This window comes from Rhamphochromis longiceps, linkage group LG5, assembly GCF_057381845.1.
Source record: "Rhamphochromis longiceps isolate RC_006_pf linkage group LG5, R_longiceps_female_GT1.1, whole genome shotgun sequence".
Classification (NCBI taxonomy): domain Eukaryota; kingdom Metazoa; phylum Chordata; class Actinopteri; order Cichliformes; family Cichlidae; genus Rhamphochromis; species Rhamphochromis longiceps.
The window spans coordinates 3,100,928-3,115,917 of NC_140561.1; the positions used below are offsets into that span (position 1 = coordinate 3,100,928).

The window sequence follows — 14,990 nt, forward strand, 5'->3', positions numbered from 1 at the left end:
CTCAGCCAGTAGAAAAGGCCCTGTTGTAATGTTGATGGCCTCATCTAACACCACTGGCCCTGGTGAAATGTGCATGATATCCAGCACCACACGCCCAGGTTTAATGTGGTTGGCATCAACGAGCAGCAGAGGCCCTGGTGGCGTGAAGATTGCCTCAATGGAAGCACTGTCTCTGGTGTAATGTGAATGGCCTTAGCCAACACCACTGGCCCTGGGACATGTGCATGATATCGGTCAGCACCACAGGCCCTGATATAATCTGGATGGCCTCAGCCCAGGGCAAAGGCCCTTGTGTGGTGAAGATCGCCTCACAGGAAGCACTCTCCCTGGTGTAAAATGTATGGCCTCAGCCAACAACAGTGGCCCTGGTGAAATGTGGATGGTATTGGCCAGCACCACTGGCCCTGGTGTAATGTGGATGGCCTCAGCCAGTAGTACAGAAACCTTGTATATTGTGGATCGCACCAGATGGCTACACAAGCCCTGGTGTGGTGATGATGGCCTCACAGGAAGCACTGGCAGTGGTGTAATGTGGATGGCATCAGCCAGTAGCACAGGCCTTTGTATATTGTGGATGGTATCAGCCACCAATATAGGCCCTGGTGAAATGTACTTGGCCTCAGCCAAGACCACACACCCTGGTGTAATGTAAATGTCCTAAGCCAATAGCAAAGGCCCTGGTGTAATGTGAATGGCCTTAGCCAACACCACTGGCCCTGGTGAAATGTGCATGATATCGGTCAGCACCACAGTCCCAAGTGTAATGTGGATGGCATCAACGAGCAGCAGAGGCCCTGGTGGGGTGAAGATGGCCTCACAGGAAGCACTGTCCCTGGTGTAATGTGGATGGTAGAAGCCTGCATCACAGGCCCTGATGTAATGTGGATGGCCTCAGCCAAAAGCACAGACCCTGGTGTGGTGAAGATGGCCTCACAGGAAGTACTGTCCGTGGTGTAAAGTGTATGGCCTAAGCCAACAACAGTGGCCCTGGTGAAACGTGGATGGCATCAGCCAACACCACTGGCCCTGGTGTAATGTGGATGGCATCAGCCAGTATCACAAGTCCTTGTGTTTTGTGGATGTCATCAGCCAGAAACACAAGCCCTGGGGAAATGTGGATGGTTTCGGACATAACCACAGGCCCGGGGGTAATGTGGATGGCATCAACGAGCAGCACAGGCCCTGATGTAATGTGGATGGAATGAGCCAGCAACGCAGGGCTTGGTAAAATGAGGATGGTATCAGCCAGCAGCAGAGTCCCTGGTGTGGTGAAACTGGTCTCACAGGGAGCAATGTCCCCGGTGTAATGTCCATGGCCTCATCCAACAGTACAGCCCCTGGTGCGGTGAAGATGGCCTCACAGGAAGCCCTGTCCCTGGTGTAATGTGTATGCCCTCAGCCAACAACAGTGGCTCTGGTGAAATATGGATGGTATTGGTCAGCACCACAGGCCCTGGTGTGATGTGGATGGCCTCAGCCAACAGTACAGGCCCTGGTGTCGTGAAGATGCCCTCACAGGAAGCACTGTCCCTGATGTAAAGTTTATGGCCTCAGCCAACAACAGAGGCCCTGGTGAAATATCGATGGTATTGGCCAGCACCACAGGCGTAATGTGAATGGAATCAACGAGTAGCACAGGCACTGGTGTAATGTGGATGGCCTCATCCAACAACACTGGCCCTGGTGAAATGTGGATGGTATTGGCACAGGCCCTGGTGTAATGTGAGTGTCCTCAGCCAACACCACTGGCCCTGGTGTAATGTGGATGGCATCAGCCAGTATCAAAGGCCCTTGTGTTTTGTGAGTGTCATCAGCCAGCAACACAAGCCATGGTGAAATGTGGATGGTTTCGGACAGCACCACACGCCCGGGTGTAATGTGGATGCAATCAACGAATAGCACAGTCCCTGGTCAAATGTAGTTGGCCTCAGCCAGCAACGCAGGGCCTGGTGAAATGAGGATGGTTTCAGCCAGCAGCACAGGCCCTAGTGTGGTGAATCTGGCCTCACAGGGAGCAGTGTCCCTGGTGTAATGTCCATGGCCTCATCCAACAGTACAGTCCCTGGTGTGGTGAAGATGGCCTCACAGGAAGCCCTGTCCCTGGTGTAATGTGTATTGCCTCAGCCAACAACAGTGGCTCTGGTGAAATATGGATGGTATTGGTCAGCACCACACACCCTGGTGTAATGTGAATGGCCTTGGCCAGTAGTACAGGCCCTTGTGTATTGTGGATCGCATCAGCCAACAACGCAGGCCCTGGTGAAATGAGGATGGCCTCAGCCAGCAACGCAGGCCCTGGTGTGGTGAATCTGGCCTCACAGGGAGCAGTGTCCCTGGTGTAATGTCCATGGCCTCATCCAACAGTACAGTCCCTGGTGTGGTGAAGATGGCCTCACAGGAAGCACTGGCAGTGGTGTAATGTGGATGGCCTAAGCCAACAACACTGGCACTGGTGAAATGTGGATGGTATTGGCCAGCACCAAAGGCCCTGGTGTAATGTGAGTGTCCTCAGCCAAAACCACTGGCCCTGACGTAATGTGGATGGCATCAACGAATAGCACAGGCGACGGTGTAATGTGGATGGCATGAGCAAGCAATGCAGGCCGTGGTGTGGTGAAGATGGCCTCAAAGGGAGCATTAGCCCTGGTGCAATGTGGATGGCCTCAGCCAGCAACGCAGGCCCTGGTGTGGTGATGATGGCCTCACAGGAAGCACTGGCAGTGGTGTAATGTGGATGGCCTCAGCCAACAACAGTGACCCAGGTGAAATGTGGATGGCATCAGCCAGCAACACAAGCCCTGGTGAAATGAGGATGGTATTAGCCAGAAGCACAGGCCCTGGTGTGGTGAATATGGCCTCACAGGGAGAAGTGGCCCTGGTGCAATGTGGACTAGAGCTCCCAGTCATCTCAGCAAAAATGTTATTATTTATTTTGTACTGCTTTCATTTTCTGTGCGCACAGCGCGATCATACACTCGGTATGACAGACAAACGCTTCTTAAGCTACGTTCGTCAGCCAGTTCGGACTTTACAGCGGGTTTCGACTCCGTGGACACTCTGCTGCCTGGGATCCTTTGTTTACTCGCGCGGCGTCGAGGGAAAACAAAGAGGGGGAAACGCGTCGGAGTTATGTGCCGAACGCGACAGAGAAACATCAAGCCACCTCTCCCCAGCATCCTGCTCGCGAATCTCCAGTCTCTGGACAACAAACTTGACGAGCTGCGTGCACGGATTAAAAACCAACAAGACATCAGGAACTGCTGCATTCTGGCCTTCACAGAGACATGGCTGGAGCCCAGCGTCCCCGACTGCGCCATCATGCCGGATGGATTCACTGTTTACCGGGGAGACCGAACGAAGGACTCAGGCAAGAAAAGGGGAGGAGGGGTGTGCTTTATGGTAAACTCCTTGTGGGCTAGAGATGTGTGTATCTTAAAAACTTACTGCTCTCAGAGTCTCGAGCTGCTGACCATTAAAGTCAGGCCTTTTTACCTCCCGAGGGAGTTCAGCTCAGTTCTCCTCTCAGCTGTTTACATTCCCCCACATGCTGATAAAGCTACTGCTATGGACGAACTGTATGACATCATTACTGGACTTGAGAACAAAAATCCAGAAGCTGCCTTTATTGTGCTGGGAGACTTCAACAGAGCCAACATGAAGAAGGTTCTCCCCAAATACTATCAGCACATCTCCTTCCCCACAAGATGTGATCAAACATTGGACCACTGTTACACTCCATTCAAAGAGTGCCACAAACCCCTCCCCCGCCCAGCTTTTGGTAAGGCAGACCATTGTTCCATACTGCTGCTGCCTGCATACAGACAAAGACTGAAACAGGAAAAACCAGCTTCCAGGGTTATTTACAAATGGGACAGTGAGGCTGAGGAGGTCCTGCAGGACTGCTTTGACACAACTGACTGGCAGATATTTGTGGATGCAGCTGATGGCAACATCAATGAACTCACAGACTCTGTCATTGGATATATTGGAAAGTGCATGGATGATACCATCACAAAAACCACTGTCCGCATATATCCAAATCAGAAACCTTGGGTAAATAAAGACGTTCGCGCCAAGAGTGCGGACCTCTGCCTTTAACTCCGGGGATGCTGATGCATATAAAGCAGCCAGGTACGACCTCCGAATGTCCATAAAAAAGGCCAAAAAGGACTACAGGGACAAAATGGAGTCCAGCTACCACAGCTTTGACACCAGGCGACTGTGGAATGGACTGCACTGCATCACTGACTACAAGAAGGTGAACACAGTCAGTGTTCAGCCCACTGCATCTCTTGCAGACGAGCTTAACAACTTCTATGCTCGTTTTGACGCAGACAACAGAGAGCAGATCCTCTACCCTCAGGAGGACAGTGAAGCTGCAACTCTAACTCTGAAAACAGAAGCTGTGAGATGGACGACACCAGCGCGACAATTTCTGTTCAGCGCCAGACTTGCTTGTAACCTATATCACCAATTATGTTAAGAAAAATGACGTATTAACTACTAAAAAACTCTGACCTTTGTGGGAATGCTTGGAGCAGACTAACATGTGAGCTGGAGTGTTCTGAGACGTTATATTTGGTATATCCAGACCATCCGTCGGCTCTTACTTCGGAAACATGGCTTAAAAAATTTCTCTTCAACGACGTAATCCGATAAAAAAAAAAAACGATCTCTTTACCCATCGGCTTCCCGTGGCTGTCATGCGACCGGCTATTGAAGTTAATAATACAACAGCTTCTTGCCATTTTTTGGGTTTCTTTTTATCGCTGTGTAACTGAGTTCAATTGAAAGCCTGCGTGCGCTAGTACCTCTTGCCACAAGTTCCCAGAATCCTTTGCGGTTTTATCCCTGAATGACGTCACATTTTCAATCTTTATCCTGGTGGGCCGGTCTCTAGTCAAAATGCCCGGGCCGATTTTTTGTCCCAGTCCAGCCTTGCTTATAGAATTCAATATCCCCGTGCTGGGCAAACAGGTTTTGCAGCTGTGTGAGCTGAGATGTTAAAATCATCCACATAATGAAAACCTATACTTGGTTTCGGTCGAGTTCCCCATTCAAATGCATGTAATAGCGAGAAACGCACTGTCTTGACAGAATAAAGCGTTTTTGTACAACTTCATATAAATCGGTGTAACTTTTGATAGAAGACTCAGAAATACATATTCATGGCTTTATCTTATAGAATTCAATATCCCCGTGCTGGGCAAACAGGTTTTGCAGCTGTTTGAGCTAAGATGTTAAAGTTATTCACATAATGAAAACCTATACTTTGTTTCGTGCGAGTTCCCCATTCAAATGCATGTAATCGTCAGAAACGCACTGTCTTGGCGAAATAAAGCGTTTTTGTACAACTTCATATAAATCGGTGTAACTTTTGATAGAAGACTCAGAAATACATATTTATGGCTTTATCTTATAGAATTCAATATCCCCGTGCTGGGCAAACAGGTTTTGCAGCTGTTTGAGCTAAGATGTTAAAGTTATTCACATAATGAAAACCTATACTTTGTGTTGGGCGAGAACTCCATTCAAATGCATGTAATAGCGAGAAACGCACTAACGTGGTGAAATAAAGCGTTTTTCATGGTCTTCATGAAGACATTTGTAACTTTTGATAGAAGACTCAGAAATACAGATTTATGGCTTTATCTTATAGAATTCAATATCCCCGTGCTGGGCAAACAGGTTTTGCAGCTGTTTGAGCTGAGATGTTAAAATCATCCACATAATGAAAACCTATACTTTGTTTCGGTCGAGTTCCCCATTCAAATGCATGTAATCGTCAGAAACGCACTGTCTTCGCGAAATAAAGCGTTTTTGTACAACTTCATATAAATCGGTGTAACTTTTGATAGAAGACTCAGAAATACATATTTATGCCTTTATCTTATAGAATTCAATATCCCCGTGCTGGGCAAACAGATTTTACAGCAGTGTGAGCTAAGATTTTCAAGTTATTCACAAAATGACAACTACTTTGTGTCGGGCGAGAACTCCATTCAAATGCATGTAATAGCGAGAAACGCACTGTCTTGACAAAAGAAAGCGTTTTTGTACAACTTCATATAAATCGGTGTAACTTTTGATAGAAGATTCAGAAATACATATTTATGGCTTAATCTTATAGAATTCAATATCCCCGTGCTGGGCAAACAGGTTTTGCAGCTGTTTGAGCTAAGATGTTAAAGTTATTCACATAATGAAAACCTATACTTTGTTTCGTGCGAAACTCCATTCAAATGCATGTAATAGCGAGAAACGCACTAACGTGGTGAAATAAAGCGTTTTTCATGGTCTTCATGAAGACATTTGTAACTTTTGATAGAAGACTCAGAAATACATGTTTATGGCTTTATCTTATAGAATTCAATATCCCCGTGCTGGGCAAACAGGTTTTGCAGCTGTTTGAGCTAAGATGTTAAGGTTATTCACATAATGAAAACCTATACTTTGTGTCGGGCGAGAACTCCATTCAAATGCATGTAATAGCGAGAAACGCACTAACGTGGTGAAATAAAGCGTTTTTCATGGTTTTCATAAAGACAGCTGTAACTTTTGATAGAAGACTAAGAAATACATATTTATGGCTTTATCTTATAGAATTCAATATCCCCGTGCTGGGCAAAAAGGTTTTGCAGCTGTTTGAGCTGAGATGTTAAAGTTATTCACATAATGAAAACCTATACTTTGTTTCGTGCGAGTTCCCCATTCAACTGCATGTAATCGTCAGAAACGCACTGTCTTGGCGAAATAAAGCGTTTTTGTACAACTTCATATAAATCGGTGTAACTTTTGATAGAAGACTGAGAAATACATATTTATGGCTTTATCTTATAGAATTCAATATCCCCGTGCTGGGCAAACAGGTTTTGCAGCTGTTTGAGCTGAGATGTTAAAATCATTCACATAATGAAAACCTACACTTTGTTTCGGTCGAGTTCCCCATTCAAATGCATGTAATCGTCAGAAACGCACTGTCTTGGCGAAATAAAGCGTTTTTGCACAACTTCATATAAATCGGTGTAACTTTTGATAGAAGACTCAGAAATACATATTTATGGCTTTATCTTATAGAACTATATATCCCCGTGCTGGGCAAACAGGTTTTGCAGCAGTGTGAGCTAAGATTTTCAAGTTATTCACATAATGAAAACCTATACTTTGTGTTGGGCGAGAACTCCATTCAAATGTATGTAATAGCGAGAAAAGCACTAACGTGGTGAAATAAAGCATTGTTCATGATCTTCATAAAGACATTTGTAACTTTTGATAGACGACTCAGAAATACATATTTATGGCTTTATCTTATAGAATTCAATATCCCCGTGCTGGGCAAAAAGGTTTTTCAGCTGTTTGAGCTAAGATGTTAAAGTTATTCACACAATGAAAACCTATACTTTGTGTCAGGCGAGAACTCCATTCAAATGCATGTAATCGCGAGAAACGCACTAACGTGGTGAAATAAAGCGTTTTTCATGGTCTTCATAAAGACAGCTGTAACTTTTGATACAAGACTCAGAAATACATATTTATGGCTTTATCTTATAGAATTCAATATCCCCGTGCTGGGCAAAAAGGTTTTGCAGCTGTTTGAGCTGAGATGTTAAAGTTATTCACATAATGAAAACCTATACTTTGTTTCGTGCGAGTTCCCCATTCAACTGCATGTAATCGTCAGAAACGCACTGTCTTGGCGAAATAAAGCCTTTTTGTACAACTTCATGAAGACAGCTGTAGTTTTTGATAGAAGGCTCAGACACACATGTTTATGGCTTCATCTCATAGAATTCAATATCCCCGTGCTGGGCAAACAGGTTTTGCAGCTGTTTGAGCTAAGATGTTAAAGTTATTCACATAATGAAAACCTATACTTGGTGTCGGGAGAGAACTCCATTCAAATGCATGTAACAGCGAGAAACGCACTAACATCGTGAAATAAAGCGTTTTTAATGGTCTTCATAAAGACAGCTGTAACTTTTGATAGAAGACTCAAAAATACATGTTTATGGCTTTATCTTATAGAATTCAATATCCCCGTGCTGGGCAAAAAGGTTTTTCAGCTGTTTGAGCTGAGATGTTAAAGTTATTCACATAATGAAAACCTATACTTTGTTTCGTGCGAGTTCCCCATTCAAATGCATGTAACAGTGAGAAACGCACTGTCTTGGCGAAATAAAGCCTTTTTGTACAACTTCATGAAGACAGCTGTAGTTTTTGATAGAAGGCTCAGACACACATGTTTATGGCTTCATCTCATAGAATTCAATATTCCCGTGCTGGGCAAACAGGTTTTGCAGCTGTTTGAGCTGAGATGTTAAAGTTATTCACATAATGAAAACCTATACTTTGTTTCGTGCGAGTTCCCCATTCAACTGCATGTAATCGTCAGAAACGCACTGTCTTGGCGAAATAAAGCGTTTTTGCACAACTTCATATAAATCGGTGTAACTTTTGATAGAAGACTCAGAAATACATATTTATGGCTTTATCTTATAGAACTATATATCCCCGTGCTGGGCAAACAGGTTTTGCAGCAGTGTGAGCTAAGATTTTCAAGTTATTCACATAATGAAAACCTATACTTTGTGTTGGGCGAGAACTCCATTCAAATGTATGTAATAGCGAGAAAAGCACTAACGTGGTGAAATAAAGCATTGTTCATGATCTTCATAAAGACATTTGTAACTTTTGATAGACGACTCAGAAATACATATTTATGGCTTTATCTTATAGAATTCAATATCCCCGTGCTGGGCAAAAAGGTTTTTCAGCTGTTTGAGCTAAGATGTTAAAGTTATTCACACAATGAAAACCTATACTTTGTGTCAGGCGAGAACTCCATTCAAATGCATGTAATCGCGAGAAACGCACTAACGTGGTGAAATAAAGCGTTTTTCATGGTCTTCATAAAGACAGCTGTAACTTTTGATACAAGACTCAGAAATACATATTTATGGCTTTATCTTATAGAATTCAATATCCCCGTGCTGGGCAAAAAGGTTTTGCAGCTGTTTGAGCTGAGATGTTAAAGTTATTCACATAATGAAAACCTATACTTTGTTTCGTGCGAGTTCCCCATTCAACTGCATGTAATCGTCAGAAACGCACTGTCTTGGCGAAATAAAGCCTTTTTGTACAACTTCATGAAGACAGCTGTAGTTTTTGATAGAAGGCTCAGACACACATGTTTATGGCTTCATCTCATAGAATTCAATATCCCCGTGCTGGGCAAACAGGTTTTGCAGCTGTTTGAGCTAAGATGTTAAAGTTATTCACATAATGAAAACCTATACTTGGTGTCGGGAGAGAACTCCATTCAAATGCATGTAACAGCGAGAAACGCACTAACATCGTGAAATAAAGCGTTTTTAATGGTCTTCATAAAGACAGCTGTAACTTTTGATAGAAGACTCAAAAATACATGTTTATGGCTTTATCTTATAGAATTCAATATCCCCGTGCTGGGCAAAAAGGTTTTTCAGCTGTTTGAGCTGAGATGTTAAAGTTATTCACATAATGAAAACCTATACTTTGTTTCGTGCGAGTTCCCCATTCAAATGCATGTAACAGTGAGAAACGCACTGTCTTGGCGAAATAAAGCCTTTTTGTACAACTTCATGAAGACAGCTGTAGTTTTTGATAGAAGGCTCAGACAAACATGTTTATGGCCTTATATTATAGAACTCAAGGTCTCTGTGCTGGGCAAACAGGTTTTGCAGCTGTTTGAGCTGAGATGTTAAAGTTATTCACATAATGAAAACCTATACTTTGTTTCGTGCGAGTTCCCCATTCAACTGCATGTAATCGTCAGAAACGCACTGTCTTGGCGAAATAAAGCGTTTTTGCACAACTTCATATAAATCGGTGTAACTTTTGATAGAAGGCTCAGACACACATGTTTATGGCTTTATCTTATAGAACTAAAGGTCCCCGTGCTGGGCAAACAGGTTTTGCAGCTGTTTGAGCTAAGATGTTAAAGTTATTCACGTAATGAAAACCTTTGTGTCGGGAGAGAACTCCATTCAAATGCATGTAACAGCGAGAAACGCACTAAGTGGTGAAATAAAGCGTTTTTAATGGTCTTCATAAAGACAGCTGTAACTTTTGATAGAAGGCTCAGACACACATGTTTATGGCTTCATCTTATAGGATTCAATATCCCCGTGCTGGGCAAACAGGTTTTGCAGCTGTTTGAGCTAAGATGTTAAAGTTATTCACATAATGAAAACCTTTGTGTCGGGAGAGAACTCCATTTAAATGCATGTAATCGTCAGAAACGCACTGTCTTGGCAAAATAAAGCGTTTTTGCACAACTTCAAATAAATCGGTGTAACTTTTGATAGAAGATTCAGATATACGTATTCATGGCTTTATCTTATAGAATTCAATATTCCCGTGCTGGGCAAACAGGTTTTGCAGCAGTTTGAGCTGAGATGTTAAAGTTATTCACATAATGAAAACCTATACTTTGTTTCGTGCGAAACTCCATTCAAATGCATGTAATAGCGAGAAACGCACTAACGTCGTGAAATAAAGCGTTTTTAATGGTCTTCATAAAGACAGCTGTAACTTTTGATAGAAGACTCAGACAAATATGTTTATGGCTTTATCTTATAGAACTCAACGTCTCCGTGCTGGGAAAACAGGTTTTGCAGCTGTTTGAGCTAAGATTTCCAAGTTATTCACATAATGAAAACCTATACTTTGTTTCGGTCGAGTTCCCCATTCAAATGCATGTAACAGTGAGAAACGCACTGTCTTGGCGAAAGAAAGCTATTTTGTACAACTTCATATGAATAGCGGTAACTTTTGATAGAAGACTCGGATACACATGTTTATGGCTTTATCTTATAGAACTCAAGGTCTCCGTGCTGGGAAAACAGGTTTTGCAGCTGTTTGAGCTAAGATTTCCAAGTTATTCACATAATGAAAACCTATACTTTGTTTCGGTCGAGTTCCCCATTCAAATGCATGTAACAGTGAGAAACGCACTGTCTTGGCGAAAGAAAGCTATTTTGTACAACGTCATATGAATAGTTGTAACTTTTGATAGAAGACTCGGATACACATGTTTATGGCTTTATCTTATAGAACTCAAGGTTCCCGTGCTGGGCAACTAGGTTTTGCAGCTGTTTGAGCTAAGATTTCCAAGTTATTCACATAATGAAAACTTATACTTTGTTTCGGTCGAGTTCCCCATTCAAATGCATGTAACAGTGAGAAACGCACTGTCTTGGCGAAAGAAAGCGTTTTTGTACAACGTCATATAAATAGCTGTAACTTTTGATAGAAGACTCGGATACACATGTTTATGGCTTTATCTTATAGAACTCAAGGTTCCCGTGCTGGGCAAACAGGTTTTGCAGCTGTTTGAGCTAAGATTTCCAAGTTATTCACATAATGAAAACCTATACTTTGTTTCTGTCGAGTTCCCCATTCAAATGCATGTAACAGTGAGAAACGCACTGTCTTGGCGAAAGAAAGCGTTTTTGTACAACTTCATATAAATAGCTGTAACTTTTGATAGAAGACTCAGACAAATATGTTTATGGCTTTATCTTATAGAACTCAAGGTCTCCGTGCTGGGAAAACAGGTTTTGCAGCTGTTTAAGCTAAGATTTCCAAGTTATTCACATAATGAAAACCTATACTTTGTTTCGGTGGAGTTCCCCATTCAAATGCATGTAACAGTGAGAAACGCACTGTCTTGGCGAAAGAAAGCTATTTTGTACAACTTCATATGAATAGGTGTAACTTTTGATAGAAGACTCGGATACACATGTTTATGGCCTTATCTTATAGAACTCAAGGTCTCCGTGCTGGGAAAAGAGGTTTTGCAGCTGTTTGAGCTAAGATTTCCAAGTTATTCACATAATGAAAACCTATACTTTGTTTCAGTCGAGTTCCCCATTCAAATGCATGTAACAGTGAGAAACGCACTGTCTTGGTGAAAGAAAGCTATTTTGTACAACGTCATATGAATAGTTGTAACTTTTGATAGAAGACTCGGATACACATGTTTATGGCTTTATCTTATAGAACTCAAGGTTCCCGTGCTGGGCAAACAGGTTTTGCAGCTGTTTGAGCTAAGATTTCCAAGTTATTCACATAATGAAAACCTATACTTTGTTTCGGTCGAGTTCCCCATTCAAATGCATGTAACAGTGAGAAACGCACTGTCTTGGCGAAAGAAAGCTATTTTGTACAACGTCATATGAATAGTTGTAACTTTTGATAGAAGACTCGGATACACATGTTTATGGCCTTATCTTATAGAACTCAAGGTCTCCGTGCTGGGAAAACAGGTTTTGCAGCTGTTTGAGCTAAGATTTCCAAGTTATTCACATAATGAAAACTTATACTTTGTTTCGGTGGAGTTCCCCATTCAAATGCATGTAACAGTGAGAAACGCACTGTCTTGGCGAAAGAAAGAGTTTTTGTACAACTTCATATAAATAGCTGTAACTTTTGATAGAAGACTCAGACAAATATGTTTATGGCTTTATCTTATAGAACTCAAGGTCTCCGTGCTGGGAAAACAGGTTTTGCAGCTGTTTGAGCTAAGATTTCCAAGTTATTCACATAATGAAAACTTATACTTTGTTTCGGTGGAGTTCCCCATTCAAATGCATGTAACAGTGAGAAGCGCAGTGTCTTGGCGAAAGAAAGCTATTTTGTACAACTTCATATGAATAGCTGTAACTTTTGATAGAAGACTCGGATACACATGTTTATGGTTTTATCTTATAGAACTCAAGGTTCCCGTGCTGGGAAAAGAGGTTTTGCAGCTGTTTGAGCTAAGATTTCCAAGTTATTCACATAATGAAATCATATACTTTGTTTCGGTCGAGTTCCCCATTCAAATGCATGTAACAGTGAGAAACGCACTGTCTTGGCGAAAGAAAGCGTTTTTGTACAACTTCATAGAAATAGCTGTAACTTTTGATAGAAGACTCAGACAAATATGTTTATGGCTTTATCTTATAGAACTCAAGGTTCCCGTGCTGGGCAAACAGGTTTTGCAGCTGTTTGAGCTCAGATTTCCAAGTTATTCACATAATGAAAACTTATACTTTGTTTCGGTCGAGTTCCCCATTCAAATGCATGTAACAGTGAGAAACGCACTGTCTTGGCGAAAGAAAGCTATTTTGTACAACTTCATATGAATAGCTGTAACTTTTGATAGAAGACTCGGATACACATGTTTATGGCTTTATAATAATAATAATAATAATAATGGATACTTTATTGATCCCCATGGGGAAATTACTTGTTTTTCTCTGCATTTGACCCATTCACTCAGTGAAGCAGTGGGCAGCCCACTAAGCAGGCGCCCGGGGAGCAGTGTGTAGGGACGGTACCTTGCTCAGGGGTACCTCAGGGTAGCCGTTAAGTGGATTCGAACCGCCGACCTTCCGATCATGGGGCGACCACTTTACCTACTGAGCTATGCCTGCCCCCAAACTCATGTTCCCTGACCGGGAATCGAACCCGGGCCGCGGCGGTGAGAGCGCCGAATCCTAACCACTAGACCACCAGGGACAGATTTATCTTATAGAACTCAAGGTTCCCGTGCTGGGAAAAGAGGTTTTGCAGCTGTTTGAGCTAAGATTTCCAAGTTATTCACATAATGAAATCATATACTTTGTTTCGGTCGAGTTCCCCATTCAAATGCATGTAACAGTGAGAAACGCACTGTCTTGGCGAAAGAAAGCGTCTTTGTACAACTTCATATAAATAGCTGTAACTTTTGATAGAAGACTCGGATACACATGTTTATGGCCTTATATTATAGAACTCAAGGTCTCCGTGCTGGGAAAACAGGTTTTGCAGCTGTTTGAGCTAAGATTTCCAAGTTATTCACATAATGAAAACATATACTTTGTTTCGGTCGAGTTCCCCATTCAAATGCATGTAACAGTGAGAAACGCACTGTCTTGGCGAAAGAAAGCGTTTTTGTACAACTTCATATAAATAGCTGTAACTTTTGATAGAAGACTCGGATACACATGTTTATGGCTTTATCTTATAGAACTCAAGGTTCCCGTGCTGGGAAAACAGGTTTTGCAGCTGTTTGAGCTAAGATTTCCAAGTTATTCACATAATGAAAACTTGTACTTTGTTTCGGTCGAGTTCCCCATTCAAATGCATGTAACAGTGAGAAACGCACTGTCTTGGCGAAAGAAAGCGTTTTTGTACAACTTCATAGAAATAGCTGTAACTTTTGATAGAAGACTCAGACAAACATGTTTATGGCCTTATATTATAGAACTCAAGGTCTCCGTGCTGGGCAAACAGGTTTTGCAGCTGTTTGAGCTAAGATTTCCAAGTTATTCACATAATGAAAACCTATACTTTGTTTCGGTCGAGTTCCCCATTCAAATGCATGTAACAGTGAGAAACGCACTGTCTTGGCGAAAGAAAGCGTTTTTGTACAACTTCATATAAATAGCTGTAACTTTTGATAGAAGACTCGGATACACATGTTTATGGCTTTATCTTATAGAACTCAAGGTTCCCGTGCTGGGCAAACAGGTTTTGCAGCTGTTTGAGCTAAGATTTCCAAGTTATTCACATAATGAAAACCTATACTTTGTTTCGGTCGAGTTCCCCATTCAAATGCATGTAACAGTGAGAAACGCACTGTCTTGGCGAAAGAAAGCGTTTTTGTACAACTTCATATAAATAGCTGTAACTTTTGATAGAAGACTCAGACAAATATGTTTATGGCTTTATCTTATAGAACTCAAGGTCTCCGTGCTGGGAAAACAGGTTTTGCAGCTGTTTGAGCTAAGATTTCCAAGTTATTCACATAATGAAAACTTATACTTTGTTTCGGTCGAGTTCCCCATTCAAATGCATGTAACAGTGAGAAACGCACTGTCTTGGCGAAAGAAAGCTATTTTGTACAACTTCATATGAATAGCTGTAACTTTTGATAGAAGACTTGGATACACATGTTTATGGCTTTATCTTATAGAACTCAA

The 14,990-nt window shown here is 42.2% G+C and overlaps 1 non-coding gene across 1 annotated transcript; it reads right to left on the reverse strand.

The window, feature by feature from the left end:
- Positions 1–13,473: 13,473 nt before the first annotated feature.
- On the reverse strand, positions 13,474–13,545 carry trnae-cuc (transfer RNA glutamic acid (anticodon CUC)). The gene has a single exon. It is a non-coding gene; the product is annotated as a tRNA-Glu (tRNA).
- Between the last annotated feature and the right edge of the window lie 1,445 nt (positions 13,546–14,990).